General features: G+C 42.9%; 1 long non-coding RNA gene across 1 annotated transcript; it reads right to left on the bottom strand.

Moving 5' to 3' along the window:
- Positions 1-17596: 17596 nt before the first annotated feature.
- On the bottom strand, positions 17597-21950 carry LOC135984336 (uncharacterized). The gene is made up of 3 exons (XR_010602274.1): positions 19921-21950; positions 18869-19049; positions 17597-17706 (listed from the first exon to the last, which is right to left on the bottom strand). It is a non-coding gene; the product is annotated as an uncharacterized LOC135984336 (long non-coding RNA).
- Positions 21951-23220: the final 1270 nt, after the last annotated feature.

Raw genomic sequence — 23220 nt, forward strand, 5'->3', positions numbered from 1 at the left:
TCTATTCAGCTAATTACTGGTGGTGCTAAGGAAATAGGAGATTTTACTTCAAAGTCACAATGCTTCACCCAAGGAACACCTGCTGTCAAGAGATTGCCAGAGAACTATAAAAAGAACTCTTGGGCCCCAATCCTGTTCTCTCAGATCTACTTACGCTTTGTCAGGGGAAGTTTGAGGCCTTGTCTACACGGCCACTTTACAGCACTAACTGAAAACAGCTACTCTTATAGTGGAATAAGAATGTCCATAGGTGCAATTATACTGATATACCTGAATCGTTGGTTTTCCAATTATACTGGTATGGGTTCTCTGAAGGCAAGCTGTGACGTTACCTGATTACAATATGACCATATAGAGCATTGTTGCAACCACTGTTATATATTTGCAGCAAATCTTGCACAAAGGTTGTAAAGTGAGGTGCCTATGAAAAGGTTATGATGTGCTGGTTATGATTATGCTATCTGTATGCATGTATTATTTTTGTATGAGAAGTTACAGGTCTGTCTCCATCTTACGTTCTGCAGTCAGCGCCTAAAGCGAAAATTGCATATAGTCAAAATTACATTGAGTGTAATGGCGGGCGGAATCGCCCACACTACAGAAACAGTATTTAAATTGTTATTTTTCTCTCTTTTTTTTTTTTCTGACTGCGTAAATCTGAAATCGCTCATGTTAAACGTGCCTAATATGCGACAGACCTGTATAAGTATTGGCTCTATACTTGGATTTCAAATGTTTGCTCCTGGGGTAATGCCCACAAGGTAATGCCCAGCACATCTTGGAAGGATTGTTCAAATTAAGTGGCTCATCAAGAACATTTAGCTGACAATGGACTATGGGAGATGCCCATCTACACTTAATGGAATTTTCTGCTGTGACTAGGCGAAATGCATGGACATGGGACTTGCCCACGTGACTCCAAACTCCATCTTGTTGTTGTAATTTTCCACAGTAAGAATAATGGGATGTCCACCACATGGCAAACGCTATAAAAAGTCCTGGAAACACTTCCATTTTATCTTCAATCCTGCTTCTTAACTCTGGAGGAACTTTGCTACAAACTGAAGCTCTGAACAAAGGACTGAATGACCCATCCAAGCTGTGGATGTACTCCAGAGATATGACCTAAGCCAGCCATTTAGTCCATCATTGCTACAAGCCTGAACCAAGAACTTCACCATTACTGTATGTAATTGATTACTTTAACCAATTTTAACTCTCATCTTTCTTTCTTTTTATGAATAAACCTTTAGATTTTAGATACTAAAAGATTGGCACCAGCGTGATTTTGGGGTAAGATCTAAGTTATATATTGACCTGGGTGTGTGGCTGGTCCTTTGGGATCAGAAGAACCTATTATTTGATGAGACTGGTTGTAAAGAACCACTCATCTCTGAAACCAGTGTTTTTGTGGTGATATAAGAACTGGAATGCCTGAGAAAACTGCCTTTATTTTTTCTTGTTAGCCTGTGTGGTGAAACAGGAGTTTACTTTTGTGGCTGGTTTGGTATATCTTATAAAAAAATAACCACCAGTTTTGGGTTGTGTTTGCCCTATTTCTCAGCAGTCTGTCCTGAATTTGGCATCCTCAGTTGTGACCCCTAAGGCACGGTTACACAAGCCCTTTGTCAGGATCTACACCTCGTGTCAGGAGTCAGTGACATAGCACAGAAATAGCAGCAGAGACAGAAAACTGGTCATAACTGTAGCCAACCTAGCTCAGTATTCAGAAATATTGTGACTGTATAATGCAGGGCAAGTCTAGTTTTACTTTCCCAGTCTTTGCCTCTAATACCTTGCAAATGTATTTGTCAAATAATGCTTGTTATTTCTCTGACAGCAGAATAACTGCCAGTGCTGTATGTCAGTCAGGTGTTTTCCACCTGGTTTTTCAAGCGAGAATCAGGGAATGTTGCCAGGTCATATTGATTCTGAACCAAAAATATCATGGATTTTTCTTTCCTCATGCAGCACTCTGTACAGATGGCTAGCCCTGATTTTTTCACTATCCAGGACTTGGCCAATAATCAGAAGGAGCTGGTTTGGAAAACAAATGGATCTGATGACCTGTTTGGACACAGATTCTGCTCTGCTGCTGACAACACTGAACTGGGCCACTGTTTACTAGTACCTAGTAACTGAAAGATAGCATTCAGACAACTTTGATTTTAAGTTAAGCCTGCTGCAGCAACCCTAACTCAGGTCCTTTGTAGCCAAGTAAATTGGGCTTGCACAGCAGTCAAGATTTGTTCTAAAATCAAGAGAAAAATGTATGTGTTTGGTTTCACATTATACTGGAGTATGGTGTGCCCAAGTGTACATTTCTGTGAGTACATAGGAAGAAGAGCGACGGTGCAAATTAAAGAAACTGAACACAGACTACAAGGGTTAAAGTGTTACTGAGGCTAGTTGAAACCCAACCCAGATCAGACTGAAGTGATGCTTTTAGTGGGGGAAGCAAACAGAGGAAAGAGAGATACTGTCTGCACCCAGGGCCGGCTCCAGGCACCAGCCGAGCAAGCTTGTGCTTGGGGCGGCAGATTCCAAGGGGCGGCATTCCAGCCGCTCTTTTTTTTTTCCTTTTTCTTTTTGGTTTGCTGCTCTGGCCGCCCTGTAGGGAGCGGCGGCGTGGAGGAGGGGAGCACCCTGCAGCAAACTCGGCAGGGCAGCCCACGTCCTTCCCTCCCAGCCGACTGGAGCGGTGCAGAGCCCTGCTGAAGCCCTGGCCGCTCCCCTTCTCTCTCTCCGCCCCCACTCCCTCCCCCTCCCCCCACTAGACCAGATGTGCACTCTGCTGCACGTCTGCAGCACAGGGAGTCCCCCTGCACCCTGGCTCCATTTTGTTTTGTTTTTTTCTGCTTTGCTGTTCCGGCTGCCCCGCAGGGTTGTTTTTTTTCTTCCTGCTTTGCCGCTCTGGTCACCCCACAGGTGTTTTGTGTGTGTGTGTGTGTGTGTGTGTGTGTGTGTGTGTGTGTGTGTTTTGCCACTCCGACCACCCCGCAGGTGTTATTTTGTTTTGTTTTGTTTTTTGCTTGGGGCGGCAAAAAAGCCAGAGCCGACCCTGTCCGCACCCCATGTTTGGAGGTGCCCTTGTTAGATCCTCACTGGTGGTTGCATGGAGAGCAGCATTTGTGAAGACTTATGCTTGGCAAAAAAGTTGCTCTTTTCATTTAGATGTGCTCATCCATGCCTGTCATAGTTGGATCACTATTGTGCACTCTACATTGAGCTTTGTCTTAGGACCAGTCAGAAGCTGAAAGCACAGCAAGATGCAGCTGCTCACTTACGTAGTATTTCACACAGAGAACACATTACATCTGGGCTGTGCAATCTGCAGGGTCTGCAGTTAGTTTCTACATATATTTATATGTATATCTAAGTAGCTTTGGCTCAGCCAACCTGACAGGCTGCTTTCCTCCTCAAACAATTCTGAGGCAGCCACAATCTGTTTAGACATTTTTTGATGTCTGAGTGGGCTTCTGGCACAGCATTCTTAATCCTAGGATCTGGAACTCAATCTTTCTCTCTGTCCTTTGCTCTGCTAGAGATCAAATGTTCTGACCTTAGGACATGCTACAAGATTGATATATTAATCAGGCTTTTCATAGACTTTATGCATTTTTCCTTAGGTATTCCTTCTAAAATCTGCACATGCTTTAAGAGACTGTTGATCAGTACATTTTTAAAAAAAAGTCGGTTGAAGTTTATTTTCCTTCACAGAAAATGAAACTGCTTCAAACGTACACAAAGGAACCAGAGGAAAGAGTGGAATTACTCTGTGATCACATCTCACTCATCTGTCAGCACTTGAAATTGTTTGGAACTAATTAAATCTCAATATCCCATTTTTAGCTCTGCCTCCAGCATTGGAGATTCCTGCTCAAACTTATATTCTATTTTTTCTTCACAAGGAAAGAATCCAAATGTGTAAAATGAACCTTTGATTACACTGTTAGCCTTGGTCTACCCTACAAGTTTAGGTCGAATTTAGAAGCGTTAGATCGATTTAACCCTGCACCCATCCACACAACGAAGCCATTTTTGTTGACTTAAAGGGGTCCTTAAAATTAATTTCTGTACTCCTCCCCGACGAGGAGATTAGCGCTGAAATCGACATAACCGGGTTGAATTTGGGGGTAGTGTGGACGCAATTCGAGGGTATTGGCCTCCGGGAGCTATCCCAGAGTGCTCCATTGTGACCGCTCTGGACAGCACTCTCAACTCAGATGCACTGGCCAGCTAGACAGGAAAAGCCCCACAAACTTTGAATTTTATTTCCTGTTTGGCCAGCGTGGCAAGTTGATCAGCACAGGTAACCATGCAGAGCTCATCAGCAGAGGTGACCATGGAGTCCCAGAATCGCAAAAGAGCTCCAGCATGGACCGAACGGGAGGTACTGGATCCGATCACTGTATGGGGAGATGAATCCGTGCTATCAGAACTCAGTTCCAAAAGACGAAATGCCAAAACATTTGAAAAAATCTCCAAGGGCATGAAGGACAGGGACCTGCAGCAGTGCCACATGAAACTTAAAGAGCTCAGGCAAGCCTACCAAAAAACCAAAGAGGCAAACTGCCCCTCTGGGTCAGATCCCCAGACATGCCGCTTCTATCATGAGCTGCATGCAAGTCTCAGGGGTGCCCTACAACTATTCCACCCTTGTACGTGGACTCCTGCAAGGGAGTCTCACGCAACAGGGATGAGGATTTTGGGGACAAGGAAGAGGAGGAGGAGGAGGAGGAGGTTGAAGATAGCACACAGCAGGCAAGCAGAGAAACTGTTCTCCCCGACAGCCAGGAACTGTTTATCACCCTGTAGACATTACCCTCCAAACCTGGGCTCCCAGACCTTGAAGGCAGAGAAGGAACCTCTGGTGAGTGTACCTTTATAAATATAATACACGGTTTAAAAGCAAGCGTGTTTAATGATTAATTTGCCCTGAAGACTTGGGATGTATTCGTGGCCAGTAAAGCTACTGGAATGCAGTCAAGCAACATCCGTTCTTTATCTCTCTCTGTGTTATCCTCAGGAGAGTGAGATCATTCATGGTCACCTGGTTGAAATAGGGGAATTTTATTAAGGGGACATTCAGAGGTGGCCGTTCCTGCTGGGCTGTGTGCCAGTGGCTGAAAATAAATCATCCCCGCTGTTAGCCACGTGGTGGGAGGAGGGGTGAAGCAATCATCCCAGAGAATTGGGTGTGTGTGGGGGGTTAGTTGGGTTTGTGCTGCATGTTAACCCAAAAACTGCAGCCCCTCCTTTTAAATGGCCAAACCATTTTAAATGGTCAATCCAACTCTCCCTTTTTTTCCTCCTGCAGCTGCAAATGTTTCAACGCTCCCCCTATCATCTCCGTCCCAGAGGCTAGCGCAGATAAGAAGGCGAAAAAAATGCACTTGCGATTAAATGTTCTCTGAGCTCATGCAGTCCGCACTGAAAGATCCCAGCAGAATGCATGGAGGCAGACAATGTCAGAGTCCAGGAAAGCACAAAATGAATGTGAGGACAGGATGGATGCGCAAGAGGATAGATGGCTAGAGCAAAAGGAGCAGTGGTGGCAGCGTGATGAGAGGAGGCAGGATACAATGCTGAGGCTACTGAAGGATCAAACTGATATGCTCCAGTGTATGGTTGAGGTGCAGGAAAGGCAGCAGGAGCACAGACCACCGCTGCAGCCCCTGTGTAACCAATTGCCCTCCTTCCCCAAGTTCCATAGCCTCCTCACCCAGACACCCAAGAACATGGGGGGGAGGGGAGAGGGACACCCAACCACTCCACCCCAGAGGACTGCCCAAGCAACAGAAGGCTAGCATTCAATAAGTTTTGAAGTGCAGTGTGGCCTTGATCTTCCCTCCTCCACCACCCCACCCGGTGCTTCCCTCCTCCACAACCCCTCCCAGGCTACCTTGGCAGTTATCCCCCTATTTCTGTGACTAATTAATAAAGAATGCATGAATTTGAAACAACAATGACTTTATTGCCTCTGCAAGCGGTGATCGAAGGGGGGAAGGGAGGGCGGTTGGCCTACAGGGAAATAGAGTGAACCAAGGGGGCAGGTTTTCATCAAGGAGAAACAAACAGAACTTTCACACCGTAGCCTGGCCAGTCATAAAACTGATTTTCAAAACTTCTCTGATGCGCAGCACGCCCTGCTGTGCTCTTCTAACCACCCTGGTGTCAGGCTGCACGTAATCAGAGGCCAGGTGATTTGCCTCAACCTCCCACCCCGCCATAAACATCTCCCCCTTACTCTCACAGATATTGTGGAGCACACAGCAAGCAGTAATGACGATGGGAATATTGGTTTCGCTGAGGTCTAACCGAGTCAGTAATCTGTGCCAGCGCACTTTTAAACGTCCAAATGCACATTCTACCACCATTCTGCACTTGCTCAGCCTATAGTTGAACAGCTCCTGTCCAGGGTGCCTGTGTATGGCTTCATGAGCCATGGCATTAACGGGTAGGCTGGGTTCCCAAGGATATCTATAGGCATTTCAACATCCCAACTGTTATTTTCTGGTCTGGAAAATAAGTCCCTTGCTGCAGCCATTCAGACAGACCAGAGTTCCTGAAGATGCAAGCATCATGTACCTTTCCCAGCCATCCCACATTGATGTTGGTGAAACATGCCTTGTGATCCACCAGTGCTTGCAGCACCATTGAAAAGTATCCCTCTCGGTTTATGTATTGGCTGCCTTGGTGCTCCGGTCTCAAGATAGGGATATGCATTCCGTCTATCGCCCCATCACCGTTAGGGAATCCCATTGCAGCAAAGCCATCCACTATGACCTGCACATTTCCCAGAGTCACTGCCCTTGATAGCAGCAGCTCAGTGATTGCGTTGGCTACTTGGATCACAGCAACCCCCACAGTAGATTTGCCCACTCCAAATTGATTCCCTACTGACCGGTAGCTGTCTCGCATTGCAAGCTTCCAGAGGGCTATTGCCACTTGCTTGTGAACTGTGAAGGCTGCTCTCATCTTGGTATTCTTGCGCTTCAGGGCAGAGGACAGCAAATCACAAAGTTCCATGAAAGTGTCCTTATGCATGCGAAAGTTTCACAGGCACTGGGAATCATCCCAGACCTGCAACACTATGCGGTCCCACCAGTCTGTGCTTGTTTCCAAGTCCCAGAATCGGCGTTCCACGGCATGAACCTGCGCCATTACCACCATGATGTCCAAATTGGCAGGGCCCATGCTTTGAGAGAAGTCTGTTTCCATGTCCTCATCACTCTCGTCACCGTGTTGCTGTCGCCTCCTCGCCTGCTTTTGCAGGTTCTGGTGCTGCATATACTGCAGGATAATGCACGAGGTGTTTACAGTGCTCATAACTACCGCGGTGATCTGAGCGGGCTCCATGCTTGCCGTAGTATGGTGTCTGCAGGAGAGCAGAGTGGCAGCAGAAGCGTGACGATGGTTTGCAGCCCTACTGCACCGTCTGCTGCCAGCAGCACCCAGGACACAACAGCGGTGGCTGAGCTGAGCAGGCTGCATGTTTGCTGTGGTACGATGCCTGCGTGGAAAAAAGGCACAAAACTATTGTCTGCCATTGCTCTCACGGAGGGAGGGGCGACTGACGACATGTACCCCAAACCACCCGCAACAATATTTTTGCCCCATCAGGCAGTGGGAGCTCAACCCAGAATTCCAATGGGTGGTGGAGACTGCGGGAACTGTGGGATAGCTACCCACAGTGCAATGCTCCGAAAGTCGATGTTAGCCTCGGTACTGTGGACGCACTCCGCCGACTTAATGGGCTTAGTGGGGACACACACAATCGACTGTATAAAATCGCTTCCTAAAAAATCGACTTCTATAAATTCGACCTAATTTTGTAGTGTAGACATACCCTTATTTATGAATTTGAACAAATAAAGCCCTTGATAAGGCACTCACTATAATATTCTGCTGCTTATTCACTTAGCTGGTGTAAAATGTGGATAAGAAATGCTGTTTAAGAAGTCTTTACTGCAATGCTATACTCTACTTGGCAACAAGAAATTTACCTGGAATTAATCTTGAGCACACTGTCAAAGCAAGAGAGTGATAAGGAATTACTCTGAGAAACCGCCTACTAGAGCGGCATGTACCTAGAAGCAACAGCATCAATACATCCATCACAGCTCAAATGTACATTGAACCAATGTAAGTGTCCTTGTTGCTATAACTATGTACAGGATGATGATGATGCGAACTCCATTGGGAGACTAATTCTGCCCTCACTTATACCACTCTTTCATTGATAAACTCCATTTGCTGTAATGGAGTCAACTCCTGATTTATGAGATCAGAATCTGGTCCATTCAGTAATAAAAGACAACAAGTATTTCTGCACTAACTGAATGTCTTGCATCCAATCATGGTGGGCCAAATGCTGATCTTTATTATACCAGCATTGACATCACATAGTTTCTCCAGGTTTCAGAGTAGCAGCCGTGTTAGTCTGTATCCGCAAAAAGAAGAACAGGAGTACTTGTGGCACCTTAGAGACTAACAAATTTATTAGAGCATAAGCTTTCGTGGACTACAGCCCACTTCTTCGGATGCATAGCGAAGAAGTGGGCTGTAGTCCACAAAAGCTTATGCTCTAATAAATTTGTTAGTCTCTAAGGTGCCACAAGTACTCCTGTTCTTCTTTTTATAGTTTCTCCAGGTTTATACTGGTATATATCAGAGCAAAATTCAGCCCATGTACCCTATGTCAGTCCATTTACTGTTGCCTTAGCATTAGTGCTGGTCAAAAATTCTATCAAAACTGTTTTTCAGTGGAAAACTGGGGTTTTGACTAAATGACATTTTTTACAAGTATTTGCTTTCTGCAGGAAATTTTTTATTTCATTAAAAAACACCTGAAAAACAAAAATATTTCAGCCAAAATATTTTGATTTAGAAATGCTGCCATGGTGCCTCGTTAAATGTAGTTTGGTTGCTTCATATTCCAATTTTCTTGTATGGTCCTGGCTCCCCTGCCAGACTTCATCTCTCACAATATGCTATGGGACTCCCATGATGCACTGCTTCCCCTCACTCAGAGAGAGCCTCTCTCTGGGAGACATAGCCCAACCAAAGAGAATGACTTATGGAGAAGAACAGGACCCTGAGGCAAACTACAATTCCCATGAGACACCACAGCAGCATTTCCAGATCAAAATATTTTGGTTTCATTTTTCACCTGAAGTAATTTGATATTCAAATTTCTGCTACAATTTGAAAATTTCTACAAAAGACATTTTCCAAACACCTCTACTTAAGAATAAAAACAAAATAGCTGCTTTCCCTAGGCCACCTTCCTTTTGTGCTCACAAAACTTTCAACAATTTTTATCATCTCGGGATTAGTGGAAGACAATTGGGATCACACTATCTTGTATGTCCCCTGAGTTAGTCCATGTGTCTCTGGCCTGAGCAGGTAGAATGCTGCCATGCAGCCACCACCTGGTACAATTGTATATTCCCCACTCACTTACCCAACTTTACCAAATCACTTTTGATTGCAAAAATTCAAATTTGACCCACACAATTTGCTGCTATTATTGACAGTCACTTTTCAGCTGTGAAATTACACATTCTTCTGAATTGCTTGTAGGTTAGTTTTCTGTATAACATAACCAGGTTGACACAGAAATCCAGTTTATGTTACTTGAGTGAGAAGTAGAGTAACCCATCAGTGGAGGGATTGCATACATATATCTGATAGTTAAACTCCAGCAATGAATTTTTGATGCTTACATTCCCAATTCTGTCCTTTTGATCTCTGCTCTGAACTTATGTTATTGCAACCCTTAAGTGCACACAATGTTCCAGTTAGAGTGTTATATTATGTCCAGACAGTGTGCTTGGCTCTTTGTCAACATGGATGCACTCAAAGGCTTGTAAAAACTTGCAAGGAAATCTTGCAGAAAAACAGAAGGTAGTTGCTGCCAAACATTTGGTTTAAGAGTACTCTCTGCACGCATGCCATTGGTCTCTCTTCTAATCTGTATTCCATTTTATGCTCCCATTTAGATTTTAATCCCTGTACTATTTGTTGGTCTCTAGCCTCATTAATTTAATTCCACTACTCAAACCACTTATAGCTCCTTAAAACAAATCTGTACATATTGTTCTGTACTGGGTTGCTCTGTTCCTTTGTGCTTGTTTCATCTCATCACATAAATATACACACATTCTCAAATCATGGGCAAATATGGGCAGTTTTGAAACTGCATTCAATCCAGGTTACTTATAGCCAAGGTGAACAAAAGCTAGGTCTAATATTGACTCCTGAGGCAACACTTCTTATCTCTCTGTAAATCTGTATTATGTTTACCAGCATGCCCTACATTCTACTTACAAAATAGTCTATTATTCATTCCAGTAAGTTTCCCTCAGACCATGCTTGAAGACTCTGTAAGGCATTGTTTTATACAGCAATAAACTCCTCTGCAATATAGTTATTTCTGCAGTTTTTCCTCTTCAGTAAGTCTATATAATTAAAATAGCTGAAGCAAGTTTGTCATGTCTGAGCCTTTCAAAACTGCATGCCAGGTATCTAAGCATTCTTAGTTCCACATTACATTGGCAAAGGCAAAAAGTAAATGTTTTGTAAAAACAATAAAATGATGAGAACATTGGACACACTGCACCCTTGCATATCAAGTCACCTATTTAGGTGCTTAGGCCTTGGCTACACTGGCGCTGTACAGTGCTGCAACTTGCTGCGCTCAGGGGTGTGAAAACGCCCTCCCCCCCCCCAGCGCAGCGCTGTAAAGTGCCAGTGTGATCAGAGCCTGCAGCGCTGCACGCTCACTTGCAGTGCTGCAAGCTACTCCCTTCGGAGAGGTGGAGTACATACAGCGCTGCGAGAGCTCTCTCGCAGCGCTGGCAGCACGACTACACCCGTGCATTCACAGCGCTGCCGCGGCAGCGCTGTGAATTCCCGAGTGTAGCCAAGGCCTTAGACAGTGTACTGGGAACCAACAGCTGAGCCAGGACTCTGATCAATTAAACACCAATTAACTCCCAGGGGCAGGACCTGACTCTTCCTAATTAGCAGACTAGAATGGGCTGGGGAGGAGTACACAGCTAATTAGCCCATTAAGGCAGAAGGTATAGAAGAAGGTAAAGGAGGAAGGGTTGGAGGGAGAGGCGGGCTAGTGAAGCCAGAAGCAAGAAAGAACTGTGGGTGATAAGAGCTCTTCCCTCTCCTCCCAGTGGCAGGAGGAAGAACTAATATTGTAAATGCTGTGGTGGGAAGACAATGTAAATAAACACCACCATGTAGGCCTTGGCTACACTTACCCGGTAGTTCGGCGGCGAGCGATCGAACTTCTGGGTTCGACTTATCGCGTCTAGTCTGGACGCGATAAGTCGAACCCGGAAGTGCTCGCCGTCGACTGCGGTACTCCAGCTCGGCGAGAGGAGTACCGCGGAGTCGACGGGGGAGCCTGCCTGCCGAGTGTGGACCAAGGTAAGTTCGAACTAAGGTACTTCGAACTTCAGCTACATTATTCACGTAGCTGAAGTTCCGTACCTTAGTTCGAATTAGGGGGTTAGTGTAGACCTGGCCCTAGTTTGACATCTGAAGTCTTTGATTAGTCTGAGAAGACAGGAATGGGGCCTAGCCTCATCATAGTGCATAAACCAGATTTAAGTGCTTAGCTTTAGGCCAATTTTTTTAAAACTGGGTACCTAATAACCCAAATAACTGACTGAATAGTTGAATGCATTTAAATGTTACCTACATTTACAGGTTAGAGGGGAAAAATGAAGTTTAGATCTTTCTTCAAGTCTTGAACTCTTCATTATTTTGGATCATATGCTGCAGGGCAAACAATGTAGACATTCTGATTTATGCTAAGGCAATATCTGACTGTAGTAATCGTTGTATCTTATACTGAAGTCAGTGCTAAGTGTGCTCACTGTTTGTGTTCAGATTATCTGTACCTTGTGAAATGTGATTGTCACAAATCCTTTTTCTTTTGTTAAAAGCTCTGAGCATGCACAATGTGGACCAAATGTTTCCTGATGTCTGACCAGAGTCAGATTGACCCAAATGCTCATGCGCTTAATAAAAAGTGTTGTTGGAATTTCTCTGTGACCAACCTGTAACCAACAGTAAGTGGATCAGTGCTGTCTATAGCGGGGGTTAGGTTGGCAAAGCTGTATCTCTGAGGGGTGTGGATTTCTCACAACCCTGCGAGCTGTAGCTATGCTGATGTAAGTTTCCAGTGGACCAGCCCTTGTTTTTTTTAAGGAAAGCAGTAAAGGCTTATGGTTTTTGGGCTGGAGATTCATAGTTCAAACTCTACTCATGACCCAAATGGATAGGGCATCAGGAGGGTCATACTTAGTAAACAATAAAGTCATAATCTCAGAAGAAATCAGAGGGTTGTTGAGGATAAGCAGAGATGAGAAGCAGGGTCAATGGAGGAAAAGAAGCTGGATGGGGCAGTGGACATTTACATTGTACGGAGAATTTCCAACATAGGGATAACCATGGTGGGCTCCTTCCCCTCTCCCTCAGTTCTGAGGGACTGATCTAGCACCAACTGAAGTCAGAATCTTCCCATCGCCATCAGTTGAAACTGGATTGGGCCCCAAGCATCTCACTGTAGAGACTAGAGCCAAGACCATTTTTGCATTTACTTATGAAGTGAGAAGTGCATGCAAGAAAGATAAATGTGGTCTCTAATGGTGTAATAAGAAATAGGAAAAGTGATTTAAAAACTACAAAAGAAAGGAGAGAAAATCCATTATAGGCCGGACTATGGCCCCTGCACGGGTAGGTACTAGGGAGAAGATGCAGCTGTGCAGAGAGAGGAGAGCCCACCTCTCAACCTCTGGTGCCTTCATGCTCCAATTGTTTTGAAGAGTGAGGAGAAAATGGCAGGATCCTTCCATAATGAGAATGGGAGATACTGGTTGGGAACGAGGGGACAACATTTCCCTAAAGGGGGAACACCACAAGAAAGAAGAGAAAGATTCCCCAGGGTTCAAGGTAGGAGAAGATGACAAAAACACCCTGAAGTTTGTAGAACAGACTTCCAGTTGGTGGAGAGGGATGAGAGAAGGCCCTTAAACAGGAAGGGTATTGAATGCTTCTGGGTGGGATGGAGGATATATTAGGGAGACCGAATGAACCCCAACTCCACCCCAAGAGGGCTACTCCAAGAAGTGCAGATTCAAGGGAGAACAGAAGAGCATGGCTTCTCTAAAAGAAAGACAGGAAAGAACACCAAGCTTTCAGAAATTCTGGGGGAAAGAGAGGAACCCAGGGTGAAGGAAGAAAGACTCAAAGGGGAAGCAAGGTTGTAGGCGTAAGAAAGAGGAGGAGGACAGGAAGAGAGAGGACTGAGGTGGAGAGAACTGACTAAAGATGAGTGAGATGCTTTGAGGAGCAAGTGAACTGTGACAGGCCTACACCAGTCATAAAGAACACTCCAACTACATTGCAGGACACAATGAGTAGTGAAAGGGCAGTCAAGCCTCCACCCAATCCCAATCCAGCTGCTCCTTCCTGCCCAGCTATATGAGATGTAGGTGTGTGCGCATACCGCATAGCTGCTTAGAAGAGTTTGCTTCCTATGTATGCACAGAAAATGGTGGTATGCTGCAGCAGTGCACAGGACTACTCTCTTATGCCAGTGCAGAAGAGGTCACTCTCTAACCCTAAAGGTCTTAGAAGTCTACCCACTTTTGTTCAGCTGGCTAACCACTCTTCAGGTCCATTAACTGAAATAGCTGTCAACACTGCTGTATGAGACACAATTGCTCTCCCATAGTGACAGTCACTGGTGAGATGAACAGGAGTGCAAAATTTAGTCACTGATGAGATTAAAAGAGATTGCACAGAGATTTTCCCTGTTTTTCTCTTATCAAAGAATTTCCCTGAGCTTCAGGTATACCCAAAATTCTAGCATATCTAAGAATGGGTGTCTCTTTGTTTGACAAATTAATACAAGTTATATACCTAGATAAGCAAGCTTGTTTCCTTTTTTGATTATTATTTGTGATTTTTTTATACAAATCATGCTGACAAATTTCATCCAAATCTGAATGTATTGAGATTTTGCTACTCTGTCCTTCTCTATATAGAGACTCTTGTACTGCACTCATCACCATAGCAGTTGAGTACCTTCCAACAGAGCGGTTAAAAAATGTGACTAATCTGTCAGGTGTTTGTTCCCTCATCTCCCAGAGGGAGAAGTGTGTACAATAGAGTGTTTTGCTTTAGAGTGGAATATTGCACACACTGTTATGTGCTTATGTGAGAAAAATCAAGGTCAAAGAAATGTGTTTTTCACTTAGAGTGGAAGGTGTTGAGGTTTATGATGGTCCCGATTCTGATCGCCCATAAGAAAGAATCAGGAATCACAGCAAAAAAACAAAAACAAAAACAAAAAAACTATCTTTATACACACAGCAGCACTCAGGAATAAGTTTACTCACGTTTGATATGATGGGAAACCTATGCTAAACTGAAAAAGCATATAGAATTTCAGTGAATATATATACAGAAGCTCACTCTCCTTTTCAGGATTTTGATATCTTTTTAAGACATGAAAGTGTGAAGCCCAATGAAGTCATCCCATTTCAATAAGGGGCATTGCTCTAAAATCCTTACTGGTTACACAAATTTCAGTGGCTGCAATAACTCTCTTATTTCTTGCCAGGTGTGTGTTTAACTCAAACTGCCAAAGTGGAACTGTTTTCAGTTCACAGGGAGGCCATAAAACTTAATGTGGGCTCTTTTTTAAAAAGACCTATTTTCTTTCTCCATAGAACTATACAGCTAGCTTAATTCAAGCAACCACAATATGCACTTTACTGCAGATCTTTCCCAGTGACCTCAAGCCTTCATATAGGAGTCATTTTCTCTAAGGAAAAAAGTCTGTCTTACCACTGGTTTAGTCAATATGCTCTCAGAACACTAGTGTCTGCCAAATGTGCTGCACTTTGTTAAATAATCTGGAGTGATTTTGTTATGTGAATTATTTTCCCACCAGTAAAGCAATTTCAGACCAGTTAATTACTTCAATTTTCCTGTGGCTTAGCAATGGAAAAGAGATTTTTTTTTTCTTCTAAGCAAGCCTTTCCCTGTATTTCATATTATTTAATAACAAATATTTTACTCTTATATACTGTCTTTGAATGCAAGAATAATTTGTGCTTCATAAACATAGGCTTGGCATGTATGGCAGGTATTATACCTCCTTTACAGATGCACAAACTGAGACACAGTTCACAGAAAATCAGTAAAAGGGCAAGGAATCAAAATGAGGTATTCTGACTCACAAAAATATGCAGTGGCAATCTGTAAACTTACTGTGGTTCCTCAATTGTTTTTACACTTAAGCACCTCTATTTTGCAATTTTTCTGCTATAGTCTTCATTGGAAGACTCAAATTGCTAAAACAGATGGAAGAATTCTAGTTTGTTTTTGCCATTAAGAGTTTGTAGTAAATATATGTGGATGCATAAGTATCCTATTTATCATGGCATTATTTTTTCTTATAATAAATTGAAGGCAGCAAGGTCAAAATTTTCAAAAACAAATGCTATCATCTAGGCTCCTATATTTATAGTTGGGCATCTAAGTAAGAGGCCTGGTTCCCACAAGTGCTATCCCCTCAACAGTAGAAAATGATATTTAGGTGCAGTATTACCAACTCCAACCTTTCAAAGATTATCTCTTGCCTCAAGAAATTATGAGATTTGCTTTAGAATCTTGAGATCTTAAATATAACTTTTAGCTCCTTTTATTTGTTCTCTGGTGTTGGAAACTTTAGAGTTCCCATTGGCATGAAACTCCACTGCATTGAGGGCTGGAAACTTACCTTAAAAAAAAAGAACAAAAAAACCCCCACAAACCTGAGGAGCTGGAGTTATGAAAACACCATCAAATATTGCAAAGGCTTGCAATATCACAAGGATTGAGAACACTAGGTAGGTGCCTAAAAATAAATTTAGAATCTAACTTTGGGCACTTGAGGTGAAATCCTGTCCCCATTGACGTCAGCAGCAAAACTCCCATTGACTTCAATGGGGCAAGGATTTCACCTCAAGTGCCCAAAGTTAGATTCTAAATTTATTTTAAATAGATTTATAGGCACCTTTATAGGGTCAACCAGGCAAGAGAAAAAAAATGGAGTAAGAGTTTGTATGTTCTTCAAAAGTCTTCAGATTTTCTCAAGGGAAGATTAACTTCTGTGGATGTGTTCTAATGCACACCTCTGTCATGACAATGGATTATAGCTATTCAGGCTTTATCATGAAAATGAGAGCAAAAATATGCTAATAAAGTACAAAATCAAACATTAAAATAATTCTTACTGGAAGAATTCCTTATTAAAACAATCCCCAAAACAAGATTAACATTTATAAAGAAATATGTAAAGCTATTATCTATTTTTGTACCAAAAACTCAATTTCCAAACTGCCATCTTAGAACTAGAAAGCTCTGTGATCCCTTGGGGTTTTGGTTTTTAAGCTTGATGATTTTCTGTTAAAAGGTTTCTTTTTCTAAAAGCAGAATTTTTGATGGTAAAAACATTATGGTTCAGTGCTAATTCATTTTACTAATTAATATCAGGCAACAATTATTTATTCATTGCACAGCTTTATATGTACAATACAGCTTCTGTAGCACCACCTCCATTTTTGTGTAGAATAATTTTCCTATTGAGTAGGTATTACCCAAAGTGTGTTTTGCATATTTCTAGTGAAAAACTAATTAGGACTTTCAGCTTATCAGTCAGCAAGTTTTTCTTCTGCATTTAGTCTTTGACCATGTTGGTCTCATTCAGGAAAGCTCCCCGCGAATAGTGAGACAACTACATACCTTTCACATGTTCCTTGTTTTGAGACATCCCTCATTTTTGTCCAAAAGTTACTTATATTCCACACAAATATAGTGCTCCCTCACTTCTATTGTTAAAAATTTCATGCATCAGAAGTTAAGAATCATTAATTGAGGTTACCAAAAGTTGAAGAAGGGAATCCTACAGTCTAAGCATCTTTCTGCATGAATAATTATGGTGTATACCTCATTGCAATACTTTGTCGTCACACTCTGCATCTCACATTATGACTTTTTCAATAAAAATGTATAGACAGCTTGTTCTCGCTAGGTATGTCTACACTGCAATCATGGGGTGCAATTGCTGCTTGTGTAGACATACCCAAGATAGCTTTAACCTAGCTAGCTCTGGTCAGGTACCAGAGCAGGAATGCCCGGAACAATGGGTAATTATTTGGACAGGCCACCTGCACTGAGACCCATGCTGCCACAGCTTTGCTGTTCCAGTACCTGAGGTAGCTAGATTAAAGCTAGCTCAAGTAGGTCGATGGGAGTTGCAATCACATACTGCATTGTAATGCTGCATTGTAGACATACCCTCTGGCCCTCATTCAGCAAAGCTGAAGGACTTGGGGCTTAACCACGCACTTAATGTGCTTTAGGACTTTAGGAATCCTGCTGTGATTCAAGTCAATGGGAAAACACACATTCATTTTAATGGTGCAGGACCAAGCCCTTAGTGAATTGGGGGTCTATGCTTATTTATAGACAGAGACCTTGCAAAAATGAATGCATTCAAATGTAAGTTTAAGCAGCACCTTCTGATTTATTTGCTTTTCATGTTAGGTGGGGGTTTCACATCTTGATACTTTCTTGTATATCATTTCATTGTATGGTCCAGGCAAAGATTTTTGTCATGTAGTGCTGCAAATAAAAAAGACAAACATCTACTTATTTGAAAACATTATTTACAGTGTAAAATACAGGCTCAGAATTTGTCAGTTCATTACATGATTGCTTTTACTATTGCTGTGTATATTAAATAAAATTCTTTAGTTCCTCAATTTATTAACAGGTCATTATGTTAAATCTGTAGGCACTCATTAACAAATTTTGAAAGCCAAAATATATATTTACCATACAATATAATAATAGTCAGTAATTAAGGTAATCAAAGTCTATTAAGTCTTAATTTAAGTGTTTTGTTTCCTCAATAGCAGTCTCAATTTTTATTTTAAGTAAGCAATATAAGTGTCTCAATTTCCCTCTGATGTTCATGATCAAAGGTAAACGATAGTAAAAATATTGTGTGTTCATCTTACAAATGTTTATGCTATTGACTTCAGGTGCAATTTAAGGACCTAATACTACAATCCCTTCTCAAGCAAAGTTCCCATTGATTCCCAAGGAGTTTTGTCATGACATGTAGGACTGGGCACAAATTGAGTAGTAGTTTATTCTATTGCTCACATTTATTCCGAAACTTAATGTTCAGTTTAATAACACTTTATATATGGACACAAAGTTCTTGAAAGTTTGGTCTATGAATATAGTTGCATATAGACGTGACTGTGCATGCAAGATTTGTTGTAATATGGTTTGAACAGCAGCTTCATATTCAACAGCAACAAAGAATTACCAGCTGTTTGCTCCTATATGCTTATATATTGTAGGGGCAAATTAAGTGTCTATTTTTGAACATTTTGTCCTGTATTTCCATGCATAGTGTTTAAGTGCTATCCTCCTCCCCAGCATAGGCATGATTCCTCTTATAACCAATGGAAGTAGTGAAGTGGGAAGGTAGGTGCAGGGAGTGTGTACCACTTGGCATATCATAGAGCTGTGCTAGGGACTTCCTCTACCCAAGCACATGCAAGTTTAGGAGAGGGCTGGTTAATCTGTGACTAAGTGGAGTCACTGACAAACTCTACTGTGAGGTGGGGTCAGCAGCCATGGAAGCTACTGAAACCCTGCAGCTGTAGTAACAGCAACTCTGCTATCACTCCAATCAGTGGTGGTAGACTATTGATACCTCTCCACATTTTTAAAATACATCTGTAAACCATTCTAGAGCAATGCATTATACCTTTGTCCCCAAGAAATCATTAGTCGGAAAGATTCCCTGGCACAATCCATTAGTTCATCAAGGAATAAAAGTCTACAAAGTAGACAACGACCTGAGTGCTGGTCATCTCCACAAGATTTCTTATGTTCTTTGGGCACAGACTTCACAGAAATTCTCTCTTATGGTGACTCAGATGCTTATACTGCAGGAAAACAGAAATCATTGCACTCTCTCTGCACATCAACAGGACTTGTATAGAGAGTGCCTGCTATGTCCTAAGCCTTTTTTTTTTAATTTTCCCATTCACAGCATCACTCTGAGTCACAATGAGAATTTGGATTCTTCTCAGACACTTAGCAAAAACATAAAACTTAGCCTTGAAAATGGTAAGTGCACAGAATGAAGGAAACCACAAATGAAGTGAGTCAGAGCCACTCACACTTTACTCCCCCACAGACTTTGCAGGTCCTTCTGCTTCATGTGCCAAGTCTTTGAAAAACCTTAGGTTTCACTGTCCCTGAAATTCAGCCTCTCTATTGAAATCTTGTATTGCTGGTAGCTCTTCAAACAACAGTGAAAAGCGGCAATTATTGCTTTTCTTACAGATTCCCCACAAGCAATTAGAAATTAATAATATGGCAGTGATAACTGACTGTATATAACAAAAGGTAACAGCACGTTCTTCCAATATACTTAGCCACAAAGCAACAAAAGATTTTAGTCCATTTGAAACTCTCTGCTTCTTTGTTCATCTCAGGATAGGACTGGAGGCCATGAAAACATCACTACAGATACCCAGCTATAAATAATACCTATAGAATAATAAAAGGGAATTTGAATGTATCTCTAAGTACTGTGCTAACAAACTTGATTATACTGAACACACTATCCATTTTGTCAGATGGTTTCTTTCTGCATTTTTGTAGCATTATAAGGTCTGTTATTATTTGAGCTAATTTGACGAGTCCATGAGGATGAAGGATTGACATATGAACAAAAGTTAAAATGCCTCTTTTTAAAAATGTATATTACAGAAGCCAACTCACCAGGGCTCGCAGTTGGCTGAGGCTCACCTTATAGAAGCAGCATTCACCTGTTGCTTTTCTGCAGGATTTCTGGAGCTTGCAGCTGGTAGGTCTGAATACATCAAAATGTACTGGTTGGCCTGTGTTCAGCATCAGGTGTTATATAAAAGAAACGGGGTAGAGCTGAGCAACTTGCCTTCTCACCTACCAGCAGCTGGGTCTACCTTCTTCTCCAGTGGCCTCTTAATCTCCTCCCCACACCAACAGCTGATGGAATACCAGGCAGAGCAGAAAGAGGACAACAACAAGTATCATCATTGGAGTTGGCAGCAACAGTAGGGAAGGAAGCAATTTTGGAGGCCAAGGTGATCCTATAGCCTGCCTACTTCTCCCATATCATGGTTGGCACAACAGCCAATGTGCACACATCAGGATACCACGAAGTCAGGGTCAGGCACCAAGTTGCAGGCAGCAGGCAAATAGAGTTGGGATTGAGATGGGTCAGGCACCAGCTTATAGACAGCAAGCAAATAGAAAAGTGATAGATAAACCAGTCTAGGGTCAACAACAAGGCAAGGTCTGGAGTAAAAGCAAGCAAGTAGACAGCATTGTTGCTCAGACAGCTCCCGATGATGGCTTCCTGGTTTATATAACAGCATAAGACAATCACTGGGCTGTGAAGGGCTGCCACTCAGGCCCTGCTGGGTAGTACTTCCTGTAGAGCCTAGCTTCACAGGGTCCTGCAGCAAAAAAACTAGCCTATGCTTCCAGTGGTGAAGTGTCAGCAGCCCAAAACCCCCTGTAGTCCCAGGTTTGAGCTCTGCAGGGTCTTATGCGGGCATGGAGACCTGGCTGTGGAACTTTAGCTAGCCTCATCCCCCTCACCCTTACACACCAGTGTGGTGATTTGCCCAGACCATTGTTAGGGTGGAGGGAAGAGTGATCAGAGCACAAGTTCAGAAGGTTGCAGGGTAGGTACAAGATTCAGGGGCCAAAAGCAACCAAACCAGTCACTGGCCAGCTGTAGTACCTTGAATTCACAGTTATGCCTTTCTGCAAGTTGGGTCACTGAAGCAGAGGCCAGATGAGGGTAGCTGCAAGGAATAGCAGGAGTCAGGTTGGTCCCTCACACATCCCGCTAGCTGACTCAGAAGTATATTTTGTTATTCAAGGCTATCCCACTGGATCAGCAGTGCTGGGTATGGGGTCCCTCAGCAGTAACAGGATTCATGATGCAGAATAGTCGGCAGAGGAGGGAAAGGGCAGCAGCAAGATGGACATGCAGAGAGCAGCATCAGTGGGAATGCAATATGGGCCTGGGCTAGCGCCACAAGCAAGTTGGAGCTGAGAGCAACAGGAAAAGGAGAGCACCACCAAGGGTAATAGGTAGAGTGAAAGGGGACCCTACTTCTTATCAGGAGAATAAGCCCTTCACATTGTGCAATGATTGGGAACTAAGATTAGGTGACAGACCTAATGGCTATGCTCTGCATGAATAGTCCCTCCCTGCTTGGCACTGGTATCATCCACTAGATGCTTTATGATGTTCACATGGAGTGCAGCAGCTCCACAGGTTCCCGCCCCAGTAACATCACAGCAGGAACAATATATGGGTGTCTGTGACAGGTCATGGCCCTTGCTTCTGTTTTCTCTTATAAATGACTCTGACACCGCTTGTCTGTAAACACTACTGTGTATTTTATTTGTGTTTTTATCATCCACCATCCTTTCAGACCCATACAGCAATTCTTGTTACAGTGTTGTATGATCATAAGAGATTGCTCCATGCACAGATTGCCCTTTACCTGGCCCTACTGGTCTTCCACCCTCTCCATCTTTCTTTTCCTTCCCTTGCATGGCCTTCCTGTGCTCCTTTTCTACTCTTGCAGTTAACAGGCTAATTAGTTCCTTAGCTCTCTCCAGCCCAGGCTGATCTAGTAATTAGCTATTCCTTCCCTCAATCAGACCCTGGGGTAGGGGTTGTGGTAACTAATTGGATTTACAGTGAACAGGGGCTGGTTCAATTGCTGGTTTTGAGCATTCTGTCAGGGGTCCAAGCAGGTGCTTGACTGAGGTTTCTGCAAAAGGGAACACAAGAAACAGGATTTTTGTTCATTTTATAAATAGACGAGTTACACTAAAAAATACCTGAGACTGTTACCAATTTCTGCTCCAAATGGGAAACGACTTGTAAGGTCCCCCCAAAATCTGATCCTGCTTGGCAAAGGGGTAACAATCAGTGACCTCCTCTCTGCTCTTTCACAAGGCTGTGGAAGAGGATGGGGATAGGAACAAGTGAAAAAAAACTCAGATGTCCTAAAATTACGAAGTCCTTAGACCACTGCTTAGCAGCCTCTTTCATATCTGTGAACATGCTTTGCAAAGAGTACTCCTGATAACTCACTTTAGTTGATTGACTATGGCCAGCTCTGATGCTCATCACTGGTACTTCTGGTGGAGTAGCTTCTCTGCCTACTCTACTACTGCACCCTAAGGGATTAGAACCATAACACACAACCATCTCAGACTTGTAATTGCTCCCCAGAAGGGCCTGCTCTATTAGCTTAACCACTATGGTCAGTTCAGTCCAAGGAAATAATTTTCTAAGGGTTTGTCTATACTACAGTAGCGACAGCAGCACAGCTACAGTGCTGCAGCTGTGCTGCCATAGTTCAGATACTTCCTACGTTGACAGAAGGGATTTTCCCACTGATGTAGTTAATCCACTTTTCTGAGAGGTCATAGCCAGGTTCATGGAAGAATTCTTCCTTTGGCCTAGCTGCGTCTACAGTGGGGCTCTGGTCAGCATAACCATCTCACACAGGGCACAAAATTTTTCACAGCCCAAAGCGATGTAGTTTTTACCGATCTAATTTTTAGGTATAGGGCTGGTCTACACTAGGAATTTACTTTGGTATAGCTGCGTCTCTCAGGGGTGAGAAAAATCCATACCCCTGAGAGATGTAGTTATACCAACCTAACCCCTGGTGTAGACAGCACTAGGTCGATGGAAGAATTCCGTCTTCGCCGACAGGAGATGATGTCCCATTGGCAAAAGTAGTGTCTACACCGAAGCGCTACAGCACACTGTAGCATGTTAAATGCAGATATTCGGCTAGAGCAGGCCTGAGACCAGAATTACAAGGAAAGAGGAGAAATACGTTTGGCTATTTTCAACTTGTAAGTTTAAAATCTTACTGTAATATGAAAGAACTACAATGTTTCTCAGTAAGTTATTTAAGCAATGAATAAAACAAAAAAGCACCTGCTCAGGGTCAGTGCTATAGAAACCTGCAATGAGCCCAGACATTTAAATAAGTAATTTTATCACTTCTGCCTTACATTCAT

Source organism: Chrysemys picta, chromosome 6 (assembly GCF_011386835.1).
Source record: "Chrysemys picta bellii isolate R12L10 chromosome 6, ASM1138683v2, whole genome shotgun sequence".
In the NCBI taxonomy this organism is placed as follows: domain Eukaryota; kingdom Metazoa; phylum Chordata; order Testudines; family Emydidae; genus Chrysemys; species Chrysemys picta.